At 35.3% G+C, this 8,217-nt stretch overlaps 1 non-coding gene and 1 pseudogene across 1 annotated transcript; both read right to left on the bottom strand.

Annotated features, from left to right (window-relative positions):
• Positions 1 to 2,736: 2,736 nt before the first annotated feature.
• Positions 2,737 to 2,852, bottom strand: LOC126012862 (uncharacterized; annotated as a pseudogene).
• A 525-nt stretch (positions 2,853 to 3,377) lies between these two features.
• On the bottom strand, positions 3,378 to 3,510 carry LOC126012527 (small nucleolar RNA SNORA51). The gene has a single exon (XR_007496985.1). It is a non-coding gene; the product is annotated as a small nucleolar RNA SNORA51 (small nucleolar RNA).
• Between the last annotated feature and the right edge of the window lie 4,707 nt (positions 3,511 to 8,217).

Below are 8,217 nucleotides of genomic sequence, written 5' to 3'. Positions count from 1 at the left end.
CCACCAATGCCCCCCATACCTTTCCTGCATTCTAGACAGGCATTCTACTTCTCTCACTCATTAACATTGTCATGATAGTTGTTAGTGTAGTTATTTTTCTAACTACACTCACCACTCTTGGTGAGCTTCATATCATGAGCAAGTCCTTCTGGCCCTCATTTCTATTGTCTCTGGGCATTATTACAAAATGTCTTTTATTTTACTTAAAACCCATAGATGATTAGGGTATTCTATGTATCTCCCTCTCCCCTCTGACTTATAATACTCAGCATGATAGTTTCCATGTCTATCCATATATAGGAAAATTTCATGACTTCATCTCTCCTGACTGCTGCATAGTATTCCATTGTGTATATGTACTACAGTTTCTTTAGCCATTCATTCTGTTGAAGGACATCTGGGTTGTTTCCAGATTCTGGCGATTGTAAATAGTCCCACAATGAATATAGGTATGAGGAAGGCATTTTTGTATTGTGTTTTTGTGTTTCTAGGGTATATCCCTGGGAGTGGTATAGCTAGATCATATGGGATCTCAATTTCCAGTTTTTTGAGGAAACTGCATTTTGTTTTCCTTTAAGGCTGTTCTAGATGACATTCCCATCATCAGTGAATGAGAGTTCCTTTTCCCTCACAGCCTTGCCAGCACTGGTTGTTCTTGTTCTTTGTGATGTGTGCCAGTTTCTGTGGCTCGAGATGGTACTTTGTTGTTTTGATTTTCATCTCCCTCATGATTAGTGATGTGAAACATTTTTCTTTTTTTTGATTTTTCGGGCCACACCTGTTTTGATGCTCAGGGGTTACTCCTGGCTAAGCGCTCAGATATTGACCCTGGCTTTGGGGGACCATATGGGACACCTGGGGATCGAACCCCAGTCCTTCCTTTGCTAGCACTTGCAAGGCAGACACCTTACCCCTAATGCCACCTCACCGTCCCCGTGAAGCATTTTTTCATGTGCGTTTTGGTCATTTGTATTTCTTCTTTGAGAAAGTGTCTGTTCATTTCTTCTCCCCATTTTTCAATAGTTTTTTTTTTCTTTTCTTGTTAAGTTCTGCCAGTACCTTATAGATCTTAGATCTTAACCTCTTATCTGATGGGTATTGAGTAAATAGTTTCTCCCATTCTGTGGGTGGCTTTTGTGTCCTAGACACTATTTCCTTTGAGGTGCAAAGCTTCTCAGCTTAATATAGTGTCATATGTTTATTGCTGCTCCCAATTGTTTGGTGAGTGTTGTTTCCCCCTTGAAGATGTCTTTAGTCTCAATGACATTGAGTGTTTTACTTATGTGATGTTCTATATACCTATGGTTTTGGGTCTGATATCAAGGTCTTTAGTCCATTTGCATTTGACCCTTTTTCTCATTCATTGTTTTCTATCTCTGTAAAGTTTTCTGTTGGGCTTTAGATATGTATTGCACTGAATCTCTATATTGATTTCGATAATCTAATGATTCTTACAATCCATGAGCACAAGACATTTTTTCTGATATTTTTGTGTTTTTTTTATTTTTCTTAATAATACATTAATTTCAGAGTACAAGTCAATCACTTTCATGATTTAATCTATACCTAAGTATTTTATACTTTTGATTATGAACAGAATTGTTCTCCTGATTTCCCTGTCTACTATCTGCATATGAGAAGCAACAGATTTTTATATTATTAATTTTCAGTATGGTGCTATATTTGAGTTTTTTATTTGGGGCCACAATAAACATTATTTAGGGCTCATTCCTAATTATGAATAGTAACTAAAAACTCCAAGTAATGCTCATTTAGTGGTAGGTATTAAATTCTGGTTGGCTACATTCAATGCAAGCACCCAACTGCCTTATTATCTCTCTGGTTCTGTATTTAGTTTTAATTTAGGTAATTTTTGGAAGGATATACCTGTTGGTATACAGGGATGACTCTTGTCTGAGCTCAGGGGTACCATATGAGATGTTGAGAATCAAACCTCAGTTGACCACCAGCAAGGCAAGTGCACTACTCTCTATACTATTGTTCTGGCCCTTAATTTTAGTAACTTTTTGTTAGATGCTTTAGGATTTATTACTATTATTGTGTAATCAGCAAAGAGTAGCTGGTTGGATGTGTAATATATCATTTCCTTTTTAAATTGCTCTTATTAAAACTTCTAATCTTATATTGAGTAATAGGTAATAATTTTCTTGTACTTGATCTTGGAGGAAGATCATTGGTTTGTGTCATTGAGTATATCATTATGTATGTCCTATATGGCCCTTATTATGTTAATGTACATTTCTATTTAACCCATTTTATTATAAGACTTTTATTATAAGGCTTGTTAAATATTGTCAAGTGTTCTTCTGAGATGACCTTATGGTTTTCTCCTTTTTTGCATTGATGTGGTATGATTTATTTGTTGATTTAAAAATGTTAAAACACTTTTGCATCTAGTACATAATTTTGTTTAATATATTACTAAAACTGTTTGCTAATATTGTATTCAAGAGTTTTTCATCTAAAATCATACTGAATATTGTCTCTAGTGTTCTTACTGTGTTTGATGTCAATTTATAAACCAGAGTAATATTGAAAAAACAACTTTTTGTTAAATGGACTAATAATACTAACAATAAGCCATTTAATATATTTATGCTTATATTCATTAAAATATATGAAATTAAATAAAATAATCTTTGTCTAAGACATTATAATTAGCTTAAAGCGTCATCAATGAGTACAACTTTTTTTTTTTACCTTTTTTTTCTTTCAAGCCTACACCAGGTATTCTCAGGCGGTCTCCCATCTAAGTACTAACCAGGCTCGACCCTGCTTAGCTTCCGAGATCAGACGAGATTCGGTGCGTTCAGGGTGGTATGGCCGTAGAATTTTTTGTTTTTGTTTTTAGAGCCATACCCAGTTATGTGAATGATTTATTCATGGCTGTATGTTCCAGAATTATTCCAGAAAAGGCTCAGAGCAATATGTGGTGCTGTGGGTTGCCATATGTGGTACCAGGAATTACTTCCACATCTGGTGCATACAAGGTTTACACTTTACCAACTATACTCTCTCTTTGGCCCTTAAATACAAATATTTGTGTTCTAATACAAATTTTAGAAAGTTGTAGCATTGTAATATTTTATATGTCTACAAATAAAATACAAGGGTATTGTTCTCATACAACTTTTATATAAATTGGGCATGTTAATTTTCAAAACATTTTATAAATTTTGAAGCCAGAGGGTTAATGTAGCTGGCATTGCACTTACCTGACATCCATTATGGTTCTCTGAGCCTGCCCAAGCCAGGCATAGCCCCTATATACTACTGAATGTGACCCAAAAGCAACAACAAACTTTTGTAAATTTAGTCATTGAAAATTCAACTTTAACCAAAAATATCAAGGTATTTTTTGTCCCCCTATTCACAATACAGGCCAGGCAAAGGGCCTGGGTTGAGGAGTATATGGGGTGCATTTACTGTACCTCCTCTTTCTATACAGTCAGTGTAAAGAACACAGCCTGTGGTAAGCATTGGGAGGCCTTCTCTTTTTTATTTTTGATTTTTTTTATTTATATAAAAAAACCTTCACCAGTGCTACATTTCCATCACCAATATCCCAAGTGTCCTTCCTCCCCACCCCACCCAACCCCACATCAAGATTTTTGATTTTCTATAAATCTCATTATCACTGGACATATTAACAAAACAAAGCATTTTATTTACTTGGAATAAATTTTTAAAAATAAAAGTATATTATTAGTAAGACATTTTACTGTTGGTGAGTTGGAATAATTGTACTTTTATTAGAATTTAAGTTGTCCTCTTTGATAAATGATTTTATTATTCTTTTATTTATTGATTGATGTATAATTTTCTTTTTATAATTTTCATACAGAATATAAATTTTATTTTATATTTATGCACAACAGTATATCACTTTTTTCAATCTCTTGTATGGAATTTCATTAATTTATGATGGCACTTTAGAAATTTACAGTTGACTATTAAATCTAGTTGACTAACCATCTTTTACTAAGACAATGCTCTTACTACAATAAATTCTTAGTTATTTTATTACTTTTTGACAATAGTAATTATAAAAATTGATAATATGATAATTACAAATATCCCTTTGGTAAGTCAATGGCTCATTCATTAGGTTAACAAAGGTGAGATAGCCATCTCATTTAGGATAAGTACTGTTGGAAAGATTTTTAAAATTAGGAGAATAATATCAAGTGAACATTATGGTCAACTACCATAGACATTCTATTGCAACTCTTTAGTGACCAATTATGACAATCTGTTATTTAAAGATGATTCTCTCTAACCCAGTTTTGGGATCAAGTAACTTAAGAAGTTCCTCTTTTTCAAATGGGCAAGAGTAGTTTCTCTTATTTCTGTTATTATTTCTTAATATCTCCCCCCCACACACACAAATTTTTCCTTTAAGCATAAGTAAGAAGTTCTGTTTCTTTGGCATTCATCTTGAGATTTTTGAGGTAAGTCATCTTGACGTCTAAAACTACTAACTTGGAGAGGAAGAAAGCACTGAGAAAATCACGGAAATTTAAAAAAGTGGAAGCAGATAACTAGTATAATGAATAGGGAATATTTTTTTGGGTTTTGGTTTTGGTTTTTGGGCCACACCCGGTGACGCTCAGGGATTACTCCTGGCTACACGCTCAGAAATTGCTCCCGGCTTAGGGGACCATATGGGGCTCCGGGGATCCAACAGAGGTCCATCTTGGGTCAGCCACATGCAAGGCAAACGTCCTAGTGCTACTCTATCGTTCCGTCTGAGGAGTAGGGCATTTGCATTGCATACAGGCTGATGTGAGTTTGATCCCTGGCAGCCCAAATGGTTCCCTGGCACCCCAAATGGTCCACCGTCAGGAGTGATCCCTGAATGCAAAGCTAAGAGTAACCCTTGTGTACTGCCAAATGTAGCCCCCAAACCAAATAATAATAAATAGAATAAAAATAAATTATGTAAATATAATTTCCTCATATTAAAAATGGAAATAAATAATATCAAAAACACTAACAGAAGTAGGAAATTAGCCCAAGGGGCTATAAGTTCTTGTCTTGCACACTGACCTGGGTTCAATCCCTGGTACCACATATGGTTCATGAAGCCCCGTTAAGAGTAATCCATAAAGCATAGAGTCTGGAGTAAATCTTGAATGCTGCTGGGTTCTGGCTATGGCCAAAAAAAAAAAAAAAAAAAAAAAAAGGAAGGAAGGTAGGAAGGAAGGAAGAAAGGAAGAAAAGAAGGAAGGAAGAAAATTTGATCACTAACATCGTGTACAACACTGAAAATGCATTAAATATTAACTTAAATGATTTTATATCGGATACAAAAATCATAAAACACATAGAATCCATCAAACACAGCAACACAAAACTCGGAAACCAATTAAGAAATGGGAAAAGACAATAAAGAAGTTCAGGAGAATTAGTTCATTGTAGGATGCTTGCCACAAAGAGGGAGATTAGTTAGGGCAGAGAAGGGACTACTAATGATCACTCTGGACAAGAACTGAGTGCTGAAGTGATAGGCATGATATTCCTTCAGTAACAATATTGGAATAGTGCCTAACGTGGAAGGGGGGGATGACTGGTAGGTAGGAGGGTAGGGAAAGGGCTGGAGAGAAATTGGGGGCATTGGTGGTGGGAAAAGTGCACTGGTGAACACTGGGTGTTGGAACATTGTACGAATGAAAGTCAACTTTCAGTTGAACAACTTTGTAACTGTGTATCTAAAGGTGAATCAAAACAAGTATTTAAAAGATAAATATCAGCTTTTCTGCACAAGACAGCCAAGAAGACGCCATTGGAACACAATCTCCAGGGCCCAAACCAGGTAAAGACCCCACCCAATAAGGTGTAGCCAGAGGCGCGCTGCCGCTCCACTTCCTCCACTTCGCTCTGCAGCGGGGCATCTTCTAACCCAGGAACCCCAACTCAGCACATAGTAAAAACCACTATACAAGTGTTGCAATGGGGAAACAATACAGGACAACACCATACATAAAGAATGAAGATGACCTGGAAAGCCTCTCAGATAAGAAGTTTAGAGTATTAATATGGAGGTAGCTCAAATAACTCAAAGCAAGTGTAGATCAAGCTGAACAGACCACAATGATAGAACTTAGAATACTCCATACTGAAATAACAGGTCTGAAAACTTGTAGATGAAATAACGCCTCAATGTAACAGCAGTTGAGGACCGGGTCAGTAATCCAGAGGATGAGATGCAGAACAACTCCATACAGCAGAAGCTATTGGAAAATAACCTTAAAGCAAATGATCAAACAATGAATAAACTACTCAAAAATATGAACAGGTGAAAATAGAAGTCTTTGATAAACTCAACAGAAACAACATAGGAATCATAGGAGTCCCTGAGACGTAGGATGAGACTATTAAGAAGAGTTGGAGGAAGTGAGAGAAGAGGAAGAGGGGTAAGAAGAAAAGGAAGAAGATGGGAAAGAAGAATAAAAAGGAAAAAGGAAGGAAAGGAAGAAGAAAAGAAGAGGAGGAGGAAGAAGAAAAGGAGGAAAAAGAGGAGGAAGAAGAAAAAGAAGAGGAATAGGAGAGAAAGGAAGAAGGAAAGAAGAAAAAAGAAGGGGAAGAAGAGGAAGAAAAATAAAGAAGAGGAGGAGAAAGAAAAATAAGAGGAAGTAGAAGAGGAGGAGGAAGAAGAATAAGAGAAAGAAGAGGAGAAAAGGAAGAAGAAAAAGTAGAAAAGATATAAAAAAGAAAATGGATTGAAGATTTATTTTTAATTTCATTTCTTATAATAGTTTTTGTTTAAGCACTGTGATTATAAACATGTTTGTAGTTAGGTTTCAGTTAAAATTATTATTACAGGACCCGGAGAGATAGCACAGCGGCGTTTGCCTTGCAAACCAAAGGTGGTTGGTTCGAATCCCGATGTCCCATATGGTCCCCCGTGCCTGCCAGGAGCTATTTCTGAGCAGACAGCCAGGAGTAACCCCTGAGCACCGCCGGGTGTGGCCCAAAAACCAAAAAAAAAAAAAATTATTATTACAATAAGAAAATAAATAAAAAAATAAAAATGGGCAAAGATTCTGTATTGACATTTATCCAAAGACAAACAGATGATTCATAATTACATGAAAATGTAATATATATATATATATACACACATAAACTGTCAGTGCAGTGTTGGTGAGGATGTGAAGAAATATAACTTCGTTTTGTTATATAAATTCAAGTAAACTCTATGGAAAATAGTATGAAGAGTCTTTGAGAATAAATTTAAGCAAGGCAAAGGTGATAGTATAATAGAGAGGGTTTTGCCTAGCAGGCTGTAGCCTTTGGTTCGATCACCAGCATCACAAATGGTCCCCTGAGCTCTACAATAGTGATCCCTGAGCACCATGTGGTGAGGCCCATAAACAAAAACAAAGAAATCAAACAAAAAAATTGAAAATGTAGCCTTTGAAAAAATGTTAGTTTTTTAAACAACCACCATAACATGACAAACAATTGGCATTATAGTTAATACCATATTGATGACAAATCTTGCAATCTCAGTTCTAAATATTAAACAACACAGCTGGTGCTTACTGAGACTGTAAAGAGTAATCTGAAATCAATAAGATGATACTCATATTTAAGGACTAGATCTAGGAATTTATCACAGTGCAACAAAAATTGATGGAATATTATTTTAAGTGTCTTCCATATGAATATAGGGGAAATAGCATTGTTTGTGGAAAATTGAATTGATATAATAATGAAGCACATATGTAATTTATGTACTCTGAATTCTTGGCAAGTGGATTATACCACACAGAAAAACTAATGTATCTAGGAAATTAAATGTCCAAAAATCAATATTTTATTATGCTTAAATTTTAATACTAGTTCGGTCATCTTTATACTCTTCATTTCTTAGAATGTGTAAGATCATTTTCCAGATCCTTAAATAACTTCCCAAAGCAGCAGTTTTGGAATTTATATATATATATATTATTATATATATATATTTATTTATTTATTTATTATGTCAGAGATTAAACCCAGGGTAACCCATTAGAAACTCTTCTCTGGTTCCTGCTTTACTACTAATTGTATTTATATCTTTTATTTCTTTTACTGTCTAACAGTTAATGTACTAATGTTACTTTTTTTGGGGGGGGCCACACCCGTTTGACGCTCAGGGGTTACTCCTGGATAAGTGCTCAGAAATCGCCCCTGGCTTGGGGGGACCAT

The sequence above is a fragment of the Suncus etruscus genome, chromosome 6, assembly GCF_024139225.1.
Source record: "Suncus etruscus isolate mSunEtr1 chromosome 6, mSunEtr1.pri.cur, whole genome shotgun sequence".
Lineage (NCBI taxonomy): Eukaryota > Metazoa > Chordata > Mammalia > Eulipotyphla > Soricidae > Suncus > Suncus etruscus.
This window is presented reverse-complemented; position numbering and strand designations above follow the sequence as displayed.